At 40.7% G+C, this 14,795-nt stretch overlaps 1 pseudogene; it reads left to right on the top strand.

The window, feature by feature from the left end:
- Positions 1–4,951: 4,951 nt before the first annotated feature.
- LOC148758991 (ribokinase-like) overlaps positions 4,952–14,795 on the top strand; it is a 52,896-nt pseudogene continuing 43,052 nt past the window's right edge.

Below are 14,795 nucleotides of genomic sequence, written 5' to 3'. Positions count from 1 at the left end.
TGTCACACTTGTGAAACAAAATACCCCTACTAACAGCATCCATCCTAGCCATCATACTCTCATTAGGTGGCCTACCCCCACTAACAGGATTTCTACCCAAATGAATAATCATTCAAGAACTGACAAAAAATGACAGTATCATCCTCCCAACCTTAATAGCCATCACCGCCCTACTCAACCTATACTTTTATATACGACTAACATACACCACATCCCTAACAATGTTCCCATCCACCAACAACATAAAAATTAAATGACAATTCGAAAACACAAAATGAACAACCCATCTATCCCCAATAATCATCCTATCCACCCTAACACTCCCCCTAGCCCCAATGCTATCAACACTGAACTAGGAATTTAGGTTAACACAGACCAAGAGCCTTCAAAGCTCTAAGCAAACGAGTATACGTTTAATTCCTGCCTATAAGGACTGCAAGACTCTATCTTACATCAACTGAATGCAAATCAATCACTTTAATTAAGCTAAGCCCTTCTAGATTGGTGGGCTTCCAACCCACGAAATTTTAGTTAACAGCTAAATACCCTAATCAACTGGCTTCAATCTACTTCTCCCGCCGCGTAGGGAAAAAAGGCGGGAGAAGCCCCGGCAGGGTTGAAGCTGCCTCTTTGAATTTGCAATTCAACGTGTAACATCCACCACAGGGCTTGGTAAAAAGGGGACTCAAACCCCTGTACTTAGATTTACAGCCTAATGCCTACTCGGCCATTTTACCTATGTTCATTAACCGCTGACTCTTTTCAACAAACCACAAGGACATCGGCACCCTCTATTTACTATTTGGTGCCTGAGCAGGAATAGTAGGTACCGCCCTAAGCCTGCTCATTCGAGCTGAACTGGGCCAACCCGGCGCCCTTCTAGGAGACGACCAAATCTACAACGTGATCGTCACTGCCCACGCATTCGTGATAATTTTCTTTATGGTAATACCAATCATGATTGGGGGGTTTGGCAACTGACTGGTCCCCTTAATAATTGGCGCACCGGATATAGCATTCCCACGTATAAACAATATGAGTTTCTGACTCCTGCCCCCCTCCTTCTTACTCCTGCTGGCCTCCTCTATAGTCGAAGCAGGTGCCGGAACTGGCTGAACTGTCTACCCCCCTCTAGCAGGAAATCTTGCCCACGCAGGAGCTTCTGTAGACCTAGCCATCTTCTCCCTCCACTTGGCTGGAGTATCCTCTATCTTAGGGGCAATTAATTTTATCACTACAATTATCAACATGAAACCCCCTGCCCTCTCCCAGTACCAAACACCACTCTTTGTATGATCCGTCCTAATCACAGCTGTACTTCTCCTCTTATCCCTCCCCGTCCTAGCTGCCGGAATTACAATACTGCTAACTGACCGCAACCTAAACACCACTTTCTTTGACCCTGCTGGAGGAGGAGACCCTATCCTGTATCAGCACCTATTCTGATTCTTTGGCCACCCCGAAGTGTACATCCTTATCCTACCTGGGTTTGGAATTATCTCCCACATTGTCACCTATTATTCAGGTAAAAAAGAACCCTTCGGGTACATGGGCATAGTTTGGGCTATAATGTCAATTGGCTTCCTTGGCTTCATTGTATGAGCCCACCACATATTCACAGTTGGCCTAGATGTTGACACACGAGCCTACTTTACCTCAGCTACCATAATCATTGCTATCCCTACCGGAGTAAAAGTCTTTAGCTGACTAGCAACTCTGCACGGAGGAAACATTAAATGATCACCCGCTATACTATGGGCCCTTGGCTTTATTTTTCTATTCACTGTAGGAGGCCTAACCGGAATTGTACTAGCCAACTCGTCACTGGATATCGTGCTCCACGACACATATTATGTCGTAGCCCACTTCCACTATGTCCTATCTATAGGGGCCGTATTTGCCATTATAGGCGGCTTCGTCCACTGATTCCCACTATTCACTGGCTATACGCTAGACTCAACCTGAGCAAAAATCCACTTCCTCATCATGTTCGTAGGGGTTAATATGACCTTCTTCCCTCAACACTTCCTAGGGCTATCTGGAATGCCCCGACGATACTCCGACTACCCAGACGCCTATACGACATGAAACACAGTATCCTCTATAGGGTCATTCATCTCACTCACAGCAGTAATCCTAATAGTGTTTATAGTATGAGAGGCCTTCGCATCAAAACGAGAAGTATCGACAGTTGAACTTACAACAACCAACCTCGAATGAATGCATGGATGTCCCCCACCCTACCACACATTCGAAGAACCTACCTACGTAAACCCAAAATAAGAAAGGAAGGAATCGAACCCCCTCATATTGGTTTCAAGCCAACATCATATCCATTATGTCTTTCTCCACCAGAGAGATATTAGTAAAATTTACATAACTTTGTCAAAGTTAAATTATAGGTTAAACCCCTTTATATCTCTATGGCGTACCCTTTCCAGTTAGGCTTCCAAGATGCCACATCACCCATCATAGAAGAACTACTACACTTCCATGACCACACCCTGATAATCGTCTTCCTAATCAGCTCCCTAGTGCTATACATCATTTCACTCATACTGACAACTAATCTTACCCACACTAGCACGATGGACGCACAAGAAGTAGAAACAATCTGAACGATCCTCCCAGCCATTATCCTTATCATAATCGCTCTCCCATCTCTACGAATTTTATATATGATAGACGAAATCAATAACCCATCCCTGACCGTTAAAACTATAGGACATCAATGATACTGAAGCTACGAATATACAGACTACGAAGACTTGAGCTTCGACTCATATATGATCCCCACATCCGATTTAAAACCAGGTGAACTCCGTTTACTAGAAGTGGACAATCGAGTTGTTCTGCCCATAGAAATGACTATCCGTATACTAATCTCGTCTGAAGACGTCCTTCACTCCTGAGCCGTACCTTCTTTAGGCCTAAAAACAGATGCCATCCCAGGTCGCCTAAACCAAACAACTCTTCTGTCTACCCGACCCGGTCTCTACTACGGCCAATGCTCAGAAATTTGTGGATCAAATCACAGCTTCATGCCAATTGTCCTCGAACTAGTCCCACTAAAGCATTTTGAAAAATGATCATCATCAATAGTATAAAGTCATTAAGAAGCTAAGTAGCGTTAACCTTTTAAGTTAAAGACTGAGGGCTAGTCCCCTCCTTAATGAAATGCCACAACTAGACACATCTACATGACTTATTACCATCCTCTCCATAATTCTCACCCTATTTATCATAATGCAGTTAAAAGTCTCAAAGCACTCCTTCCACTCCAACCCAGAGCCCCTAGAAGTTAAATCATCAAAACATACCACCCCCTGAGAAACCAAATGAACGAAAATTTATTCGCCTCTTTCATTACCCCAACGATAATGGGTCTTCCCATCGTCATTCTAATTATTATATTTCCCACAATCCTTTTTCCCTCAACAAACCGACTAGTTAGCAACCGTCTCGTCGCCATCCAACAATGACTAATTCACATGACATCGAAACAAATAATAGCCATTCACAACCCCAAAGGCCAGACTTGAACACTAATACTCATGTCTCTTATTCTATTTATCGGCTCGACAAACCTCCTGGGACTTCTCCCCCACTCCTTTACACCAACCACACAACTATCCATAAACCTAGGCATGGCTATCCCCCTATGGGCCGGAACTGTGATTTTAGGCTTCCGCCACAAGACAAAAGCCTCCTTGGCCCACTTCCTACCACAGGGAACCCCTCTACCTCTAATTCCCATGCTAGTAATCATCGAAACCATCAGCCTATTTATTCAACCCATAGCCCTCGCCGTACGGCTGACAGCCAATATCACTGCCGGACACCTTCTAATTCACCTGATTGGAGGCGCCACACTGGCCCTATTAAGTATTAGTACAGCCACCGCCTTCATCACATTTATTATTCTCGTCCTGCTGACAATCCTGGAATTCGCCGTCGCCCTGATCCAGGCCTATGTCTTTACACTACTGGTTAGCCTCTACCTACATGACAATACCTAATGACCCACCAAACTCATGCATACCATATAGTTAACCCAAGCCCTTGGCCTCTCACAGGAGCCCTATCCGCCCTACTCCTAACATCCGGCCTTGTAATGTGATTCCACTTCAACTCCACTCTACTACTGACCCTCGGCCTACTAGCCAACATACTAACCATATATCAATGATGACGAGACATCATCCGAGAAAGCACCTTTCAAGGACACCACACCCCAATCGTACAGAAAGGTCTCCGGTATGGAATAATTCTATTCATTGTCTCAGAGGTCTTCTTCTTCTCAGGGTTCTTCTGAGCTTTCTACCACTCAAGTCTAGCCCCTACTCCTGAATTAGGCGGATGTTGACCACCCACAGGCATTCACCCTCTTAACCCCCTAGAAGTTATAAGACCCGTTCTTATATTATATTATGTTAGATAAGACCAGGTCTTATAGTAAAATAAGACCAGGTCTTATATTAATTTTTGCTCCAAAAAGACGCATTAGAGCTGATTGCTGGGCTGGTCTTATTTGAGGGAACTCACCATAGTGGAGCTGGAGCTGGGACTAGAACACAGGTCTTCGCCAAGGCTGCCTGATCAGCATTTCCACTTACATGCAGGCCATAATTCTTCATGAGAAGCAAGGCTTATGAGAATGAAAACAACCAAATGAGTTCATTTTATAGGTTTGACCTTTAGTCTTTCATCTCAAGTCTGTCTTTTCTTTCACTGAAGAAATATGGTGGTGTTGAAAAATGCATATGTACAATGCATGATACCACTATGGATTTGGATAATTTGGGGAAACTAGAAGTGCTGTGGTTTGCCGGGTTGTTTATTAGTATGTAGAGAAAAGGTGCAACTAAGTGTAAAGATGTATTTTCTTCATTTTGTATAAGTGAGGAGTATAAATTAGCATTAACTACTTATTTCTTTTTTATCATTCCAGATGGCTAAAGGTTAAAAAGTTTTCTAAGGATTAGTGGTGCATTGAAATTGTTACAGTAAATTATCCATGCCAGGCTGTATATATGTGATTGTAAATTCTTTTTTCCTTTTAGAATTTGCATATAGGACTGAAGATGCTGCTACAGGAACTGCTTCTATAATTGTTAATAAAGAAGGTATGTTTTGCATATCAGAGTGTCATTTCATAAAACAGTTCATTTCCAGAACTAGAGCAGAAACATCAATTTTTACCATAATCCCATGGATATGTCACCATACCCACCATTCCAAAGCCGAAAGTGTGATCTTTCCAATCTAAATATAAGTGTTTCCTTTTATACTTCCCAAGTTGATCATTCAAATATAAAATTGTCCATCCAATGCATACAGCATTATAGTTGCCTCAAAATAATATTTCTATCCTATACCGTCCCATTACCCTTCATGTGAATACAGAACTGATATTTGTCTCTCACAGCAGTAAAGTATTCATCTGTCATTTCAGTTACACTAGATAAATAAATGTAAATAGGTGCAAAAGAAAGTTGATGAATCATATTTATAGAATATTTACTGAGCAAATGGCAGCAACTAATTACTTCTAACTTACCGTTAGTGTTCAATTTTGTCTGCTCTTTCAACAGCAATCAAATCTCAAAAGTCTATATATACAGGGAGGAGGGGGGGTTCACACAGCGTGAGGGATATAAATGATAAACGTCTAAGTATTACTTTGTGTTGTACGCCTGAAACTAATAAACACACACACACACACACACACACACAAAAACAGACAGAAAAGAATAAAAAGGAGGAAAAAGAATGTATTACTTATTCAAAAATAAAATCGATTAAAACAAGTATATTTATATATTTAAAACATAAAAAAAAAGTCTATATATACAACTAAGTCTGTCACAAGGCCTTGGAATCTTTGAAACCAGTAACATCCCTTTACCCTCAAGTAAAGTTGTCATAATTTCTGCCAACTATTGTAAACGTGAAAACACCTACATAAGATTTTTAACATCAGAATTAATATTCAGGACTAAGCATTTCATGGGGCCCCTAGGACAGAACCTAGTGCATTCTGGGCAATCAGTGAGCACTGGGTTGGGCCTGGAATTGTCACAATATGTCTTTAATTTATAATGCAGCTTCACAAGATCATTTCTCACAGAAGACACAGTATTTTTAGCTCTATTGTAGTGATCCCAAAGTTGCAATAACAACAACAAAAACGTATTCCACTTAAAGACAGTAGATACAGTTTTTATTCTAACAACAGTATGTTGAGTTATTTTAAGCTACCTCATGATTATTGCTGCCAACAGCAGCTCCTTTCCCTTCCTTAAACCTTTTTTGTGTGTGTTCTGGGGATATCTTTCGAGATCTGTTTCTTCCTTATCTCTGTACAAAACACAGCATGTTCGTGTAAAGACATAATTTAATACTGTGTATTGAGTGCCTTTATGGTGGACTTTGTCTGGTTTATAGTGTGTGGTAATGCCCTCGAGAGTATAGACTGTAGTAGAAGAGCTAACACAAATACCCAGACAGGTGACAATCAGCTCCTTTCAATGAAGGAGTGAGTAGCAAGGTAACATAGAGGATTCCGTTTTGACAAGTTAAAGTTGAGACATGAACGAGCTGGCCACATGGCACTGTCCACCAGACAGCTGTGTCTTGGGCTTGTGGCTCATCAGCCAAGGCCAGGCCAGAAATTTAGACTTGGGAGTCAGCAACCCAGAAGCAGCAGCTGACTCTAGCAGAGAGAATGAGGTCACTGAAGGAGGAGGGGAAGGAGATATGCTGTCTTTCAGTGTGTGGGGACTTTGAATTTTTCCAGCACCGAGGTTGGGTTTATGCTGACCCATCCCCACTTTATTAAGTCCTCCTTGCGGCCAACAAACACATCTGTGGTAAGATGATAGGCTAGCATGTGTTCTGTGTTCAGAGGGAATTTTAGGTCATGTCTATACAAGAGAAGCACTAGCGGCCTGGGGCACAAAACATGATTGCTGCAACGCATCCCTCTAGATCAGTGCCGTCCAATAGAATAAAATACAAGCCATGTCCGTAACTTTGAATTTTCTATCAGCCACATTTTAAAAAGTAAACAGACACAGGTAAAATTCATCTTCATATATTCACTTAACCGAGTATGTCCAAAATATCCTTTCAACACATAATCAAAAAGTTCTTAAAAACTAATGATATTTTACCTTCTTTTCTTTGTATTCAGTCTGTGAAATCTGCTCTGTATTGTACAATGAAAGCATATCTCAAATTAGACCAGACACATGTCAAGGGTTCAACAGCCACAAGTGGTTTGTGTTCAGAGAAAATCCACCACCACACCTCCCGCCTTTAGTCAGAGTGTCGAGAGGGGGTCCAAGTGATGAGTGTGTAAGATTCTGTAGTCCTGCTTCTGTTTGATCTGGTACAGTCGAAGCCAAATAACTCTTCTCTCTACCTTAAGTCATTTAGTACAATTTTCCATCATTAGATATTATAAAATGTGTTTTGATTTACAAAGTCACTTTTCAGAATACCCTAGGGTACTCCTGGAACTGACTGCATACTACAGAGCATTCGTTTTTAGCACTAGGCAAGTTTATCCCTGTTTATACTCATTATCACATCTGTCATTTAGGATTAAGAATCTTTACCACATACATTGTACCATTTATTTCCCATAAAAGAAAAATTTTAAGTATGTTATATGCCATTTCTCAGCTAATATTCTTTGTATATAAGAATACTGGGAGGGAAAGAATATTGATAAAGAAATCATTTTTAGATTTTGCTCAAAATGATTAGAACACTGACTCTTACAGAGATATTGTAAAAGAAGATACACAAGGAATGTGAAATTTAACCTGAATGGCCTAGAAATGTTAAAGTTAATATTTACAACACATTTTATATAATGACTTTATAAGAATGACTGTAACATTGCAGAATATCATTGTTTGGCTTGACTTTATTTTAATATAAATACGCAGAAATTCTTTATAGGCCAGAATATCATCGTTATAGTGGCTGGAGCAAATTTACTGCTGAATACCAAAGACCTGAGGAAGGCCGCCCATGTCATTAGAAGAGCCAAAGTCATGATCTGCCAGCTGAAGTAACTCCAGCAACTTCTCTGGAGGCCCTAAGAATGGCTCACAGCAATGGAGGTAATTTTACGTATTTGTCATTCTTTCTCTAAAAGCTTTCATCACTGTCTTAATTAAAGTTCACCTTTTCAGCAAAGCAACACACTTTCTCTAGTAAAATATTCTTTCTCCAATCTGAGATTCATCTCTTTCTTCTACTTCTTGATAATGTTAGAAAACAAATAGGGTTAAAATAACATGAGTAGCATTTCTGCTATCCCGCAATAGAAATCTCCACTCTAGTTAGCAAAAATAATACAAGTAGTAACTAGAATCTCTCAATCAGCCCATTGTCCCAGATAACCTCTAGGTAGTGGAATAATTTCCATTCTGAGAAGCAGAGGCAGCACGTCCTGTATAATCACTGCCCAAGTACATTTTGATAAACATCTCTAGGAATTGAAGATTAGTGCTTTCTCCTTTTTGTAAAACTTTTCTATAAACAACAAAAGATTATTTATATGTAATATTTTCTATGCTGTCAACGTCCTTTAAACAGCTCTTTTGTTTTGTTTGATCTTTGATTTTGGAAATTTTCAAACATATAAAAACAGGCAGAATCTAAAAAAAAACAAAATAAACAAACAAACAAAACAAAAAAGAGGTTCATAGAAACTGAGAACAAAGGGATGGTTACCAGAGGGGTGGGGGTGGGGGGATGGGTGGAAAAGGTGAAGGGGAATATAGTCAACAATATTGTAATAAATTTGTACGGTGACTACGAGATAATGACTAGAATTAGTGGGGTGACCACACTGTATGGTATAAAAATGTTGAATCATTATATTGTACACCTGAAAATAACATAACTAATATAATACTGTATACCAACTATACTTAATTTTTTTTTAAAAGAAAAACAAGCAAAAGCAGGCAGAATTTTCCAATAAAACCCATCACCCAGCTTCAACAATTATCAACCCCTGGCTAATTTTCATTCATCTGTTCTCCCACCCACTCCCCCTCTCCCACCCTCAGCAAATACCAGACTTTGAAAAATCCAAATAGTTTCTTTCAGTTTGTTGCTTTTTTACCATTGACCTGTGGGGAGAGTATCTTCTGAGTTAGAAGCCCATTTCTAATTGGTACCTTAGCTTTGTGATCTTTCCAGATTAACTGATTTTTCTGAGCCTTGTCTGTTAAATGCATATAGAAATACTTCCCTACAGAATTGTTCTAAGAATGGAATAAAATATAGCAAGCTGGTATAGAGAGTTTCAGTAAACCCCAATTTTCTTCCCTCTTTGGATTAAAATTTGGATAATATCCTCATCTCAGTACCATTTGGTCAAAACAATAAATGAATACAAATAAAAACTAGCCACCCTCTGACCATGGCTGCTTCTTGATATTACAGACTAATAGTTCTGTGATTTATATTAAGAACATAGAGAACCACAGTGACTTTTCCAGGTAGAACTTTATCATCAAGATACAAAACTAAAAAAAGCAGTAAGAGTGTGTATGTGTCTGTGTCTGTGTCTGTATAAGTGATTTCTCCCAAGGTGTACAGTGTTTTACTACTTAGCAATAAGTGGAAAATATGTTACTGAAATGATTTTGTGGAGAATTTTTAAATGTATGTCATGATGTAACAAATTTTCCTCATGGCAAAACAATATGCCATGGCAAATTCTCAGACATTGAATGTATTTTTAGTGAACTCGAAGCTGTCAGAAAGCATTCTGAGCCCAAACCCATAGGTTCCGTCTTCTCAGAGTGTGACAGCTAAAGCCTAATGCTTACGAGAAGCATTGTCCGCGTTGCACCTGACTGGTGGTCTGAACACACCATGCCACTTCTTTCATGCTCCTGTCTTTCCTTTTATACATCAAAGCGTAATTTCTCTTTTTTCCTACTATCCCTTGCTTCTCAGAGATCACTGTTTTCTCTGTCCCAGTCACCTGTTACCTACCCCGCTTGTGGAGGAGAGAAAGGTACAGCAACCACAGTTGAGGATCCAACCTTTCACAGGTGAGGCTAGAGTTATCCAGATGGGCAGGCAGCCTGACCTTGAGCTGTCCTTTGGGTGGGGTCCAGAAATGCTTCCTCCATCACCTGCCAGGCAGTTCTTCCAGTTGAGGAGCTGAGGACCAGGTGCAGCAGAAAGGGGGTTAGGTAATAGGGGGCCAAAGACCACTTAGCCTATTTCACATTTTTATGAAGCGCCAGCATGCCTAAGTATTAAGTCTGCGTGACCTTATACACTAATACTAGAAGTAATACCTTGCATCTATGTGTACTTAACAGCTTGTAAAGTACTTTCATATGTAATCCCCAGAAAAACCGTAAAACAAACATGGCAGACATTATTCTCCCCAGACTGAAGGGGAGAAGACTGAGACTTGGAGAGCTTAAGTAATTTGCTTAACCAAGGTCGTACTTTTAGTCAGTGTAGAAACTCACCAGATTTCAGATTCAGAGCCCAAGTTACAAAGAAACTTCAACATCCCATTGACTGCTAGTAACTGAGCCTTTATGAAGAGTACTGTCTAGAAAAATAAAATCCCATGAATGGTAACATTATCCAACATGTAGCCTAAATTTTCAGTGTTTCGCTGCTCAAGTCACAGAGAAGAGACCCTAGAGCAGGGATATCCCCAAACTTTTTTCAACATTTTTTACCAAGGGCCATATAAAATGTAAAATACAGAACAGCCGGGCTACTCACTCGAGGTGAAGTACGTATTGCCTCACCTGGTTTATTTAAGTAAACTAAATATATTTTTGGAATTTGCTGCGGGCCAATAAAAAATGGATTGCAGGCCACAGTTGGCCCGCGGGCCACAGTCGTTGACCCCTGCCCTAGAGTGTTTTCAGCAATATGTCCCCACCCATTAAAGACGCACACACACATACATTCACACGTGTTCCTCTGTCCAGAACTCAGCTGGTCCCCCCATTTGGTGCTTACCAGTCAGACGCAGCTTAGACTCGATACCAAGGTAGGCGTGTGCGTGCACATGTACGTGTGTGTGTGTGTGTGTGTGTGTGAAAGAGAGAGAATTTAATGCAACTTCATTCTCAGGTGAGACTAGTACAATGGAAGGAGCACTGGTTTGGGAGTCATGAAGCAGGGCTTTGAATTCAGAATCAATCACTTAGCAAATGGGAGACATCAGACGAGTAAGTCGGTTCCTTGCTCTGTACCTCAGTTTCCTCTGTGAAACAAGAGAACTGGACTGAGAGCTCTCACAGTTCTTTAAGATGATGAGGTGTGAATGGACTGATCACAGAGCAGAGCAGGCGAAGTCTAAAGATCTGCCCTTGCCCATTGCCCCACGAGACTGCATTATCCCATTTACAAGAAAGATGTTAAAATCATCATCCATCATCATAATCTGCGGGTTTATTAGTACAGCTCCCGTATCTACTACTTAACTAGTATTGAGTTAAAGACGCTGTATAACTAGATTATATATCAGTTGCTAAAATATAGAGTAAAAAGACACCTCCATCTTTGTATATCCTGTCTTGCAAACTGACTGCTGTCTACGAAAACGACAGCAGGGATTTTAAAGAGATAGCACATGTAACATCAGAAATGACTGGCAGCCCTGCGCACATGCCACTCGGTCACGGTGCTGTGAGACAGGCCCACAGCAGAGCTGGCGCTGCAGCTGCTTGTGATGAAATTATACATGTTGCTTCTGGCCTTTATATCCATTTCAAAGCAAATGGAACATTACAGGAACAATTATAAATAATTGAGATTGTAAAATCGCCAAGCTTAAATTCTAGGTAAGATACAAAATATCTTTGAATGCCACTTCAGTCCTTTTCCATCTGGCAAACAAAACTTTTTGACTGGCCACCTGGACTTTGACAATAGCCCAAAGTTTTAATGTTCTTGCTGCTCCGGTCACAGAAAAGAACCCCGAGGGGGAGAAACTGCCAGGCCAGTGTTTTGGGTCCTCCATCCTTCCCAGTTTCTGTGCTTAGAGTGATTTTATTCGCGTTTCTCTGAGCCCCTTAGGTTACGAGGGCCTTAACTGTCCAGCCACTGCCCTCCATGGTGACATCATTAAAAGCTGCTGCCACATGTTCCTGTCTTTCCACCTACACAGCTGCCCCCCTCGGCCTCACCAGTTCCTGACATTATCATGCCAGCCACGGACATGCTGTGAAGACACCCAGGAGTTCAGTCCGCCCTTACATGGCAATGACTGACAATTACTGTTGGTGCCATCAATCACCTCTGCATCTCCACGTTACTCCATGGCACAGCCTGAGTTCTCTAGTTTTGCTTCTAGTGTTCTCTAGTTGGGGTTCCAAGATGACATCATTTTTTTCTCATCTTCTCTATTACAAATTTGCATTCTTCTTTGATTAACTACATCTACTGTACTAATTCTTCATGTTTTTTTTCCATCATGGTACAGTGTGTATGCTTATTTATGGTAGCACGAGCCAAGAAAGAGAGTCCTTTCTTTATGGCATTTTCACTTTCCCCCTAAATTTAGTTACTAGTCAGAGTCTAAGCCTATGTATCCAGTTACTGTTGGTAAGAATGCTTTTCCCTTGGTAAAATGCAAGCAAATAAGATTTGATTGATTTTTATATCAACATTTATGGAATTCCTCATTCCAGCAATTGTTGCTTAAAATCCAATGGAATTGTTTCTTTAAAGTTTGATTTTATTGTGGAGAATTTCAAATATATAAGGACATATAGAGACTAGTGTGGTAAGTCCATATTTACTACCATTTAGCTTCAACAATTATCAACACATGACCAATCTTGTTTCATCTATACCCAAACTCGTTACTCTCCACTCCTGCACTGCAACTACAGATTATTGAGGAAAACCCAGACATGATATCATTTCATTCACAGTATACTTATTTTTGATGTAAGGTATAATACATGTTTTAAGAACGCTGTCTTTGCATGGCGTGTATCAGGTAATCTACGGTCAGATTTCTTTCCCGCCAGCCCTTTCTTTTTTTTTTTTTTTTTTAATTAGTTTCAGGTGCACAAGACAAAGCAAAACTTCAGCGTTTATCATTCCGCCACCCTTTGCTAATGAATCACTTATTAGTTTAATGACTGACCTCAGACTTTTTTCTCTTCTATGGAAGTGTATAAATAAACATATAGCTATGTTTTGTTTTGTTGAAAGAAAAGACAGGGTTCACACTATAGATTTTATTACAAAAGTGCCTTCTTCACTTATAAATAAGTTATAGAAATCTTTCTGTGACAAAACAGATCAGCTTCCTTCTATTTAGCAGCAGCAGAGTATTCCATTGGATGTATATGTCATACATTTTTTTAACGAATCTTCTCTGCTTGATGCTTAGGCTTCTTTTTTGCTTTGCTTTTTTTTTCTGTTACAAACAGAGCTGAATGAACATCACTGTTCCACAATCTTTGCATGATTATGTATTTCTGTAGGAGAAGCTTAGAAAAGGAATTGCTGGATCAGGGATCTTTTGAGATAAAATGGAGCTTTGATAAGACTGGCTCTCCCGGTTGGTCTGCACTGATAGCTTGCTCTAACCTGTGCCCAAATGCTTTTGCATGCAGATTGGAGGATCATATAGGTGAGCAAACGTGTCCCAATTTGATGCTTGCAGAAAATAGGGAGCAATGTATTTGTTCTGAAAAACCTAAAAAGAAACAGATGTGTTAGAATGCTGGGCAGTGAAGGCCTTTATGCATCATTGACATCTCTAAGACCCTCAAATGCAGGAAAACCAATGAGAGAGATGGTTGCCAGGTTACAAACTCCAACAGAAGGCAGAAGAGATGGGTGGACAGGCGGGGCTGTCAGGCTGTGTGTACAGGACAATATAATAACAGTAATAATCCCTTAGCGTTTGTACAACACTTTACAGTTTACACAGGACTTTTACATCCATTTTCTAATTTAAGCTACACAATAACCCTGTGCCAAAATAGGAGCAGCCAAAAATATACCATAGAATTTCCATGGGTGGACATTCTAGATTCTAAAATAATGAAAATGTGGGAATAGTGTTCTCTTGTAAACCACTGAACAAGATCCACTGACCAAACCAAAATGTGAAGACGAAGAGGGTGCAGGAGCAAAGTAGCCTCGCCTCCCCGGGAAGAAGCAGTAGGACAGTTTGCTTTAGCCACGCGCTGGCCAGCATCTCCCCGAGGACGTACGATGGATCGGTGCGAGGACAGCTATGGAAGAGCCACTTGGAGAACTTACCAATGTGGGCACCCCCGATCTTACCCCGAGAGATTCGGATTCCGTGGGTTTGAGGCAGAGCCCAGGAATCATGCATTTTATTAAGCTCGCTCGCGATGCTGACGTGCCGCCAAGTTTGTGAGCCACTGTTCTGGAATAGTCTGAGAACTGCAGCTAGAGGATTTTACTCTATAGGTCCAGAGTGCATTGGCGTTACTAAACACCTAAGTCAGAGGACCTGGGCAGAGGAAAAGAAGACCAAGGAATCTAGTTGGGTACTCTGGTGGATAAGTAAGTGTTTTGACAAAGGAGGAGTTTTCCCACCTAAGGCTGTTTTAAAATATTATGAATTGGGATTTCAGGCTTGGGTTGCTGTGGACAGAGTCCTGGCCGAGACAGGCAACTATTTTAGAGATGACCAAACCCTGGACTTAAAGCTAGAGGACCCGGTCGGGACCCAGCTTCCTCAAGTCTCAGTCTGACCTTAAACTGTGACCTCATCTCTCAGGCTCACTTTC

Source organism: Rhinolophus sinicus, chromosome 1, assembly GCF_057876585.1.
Source record: "Rhinolophus sinicus isolate RSI-liver-muscle chromosome 1, RSI-T2T, whole genome shotgun sequence".
Lineage (NCBI taxonomy): Eukaryota > Metazoa > Chordata > Mammalia > Chiroptera > Rhinolophidae > Rhinolophus > Rhinolophus sinicus.
Note: the sequence above shows the minus strand (reverse complement) of the source record. Positions and strands in the feature narration are given on the sequence as shown.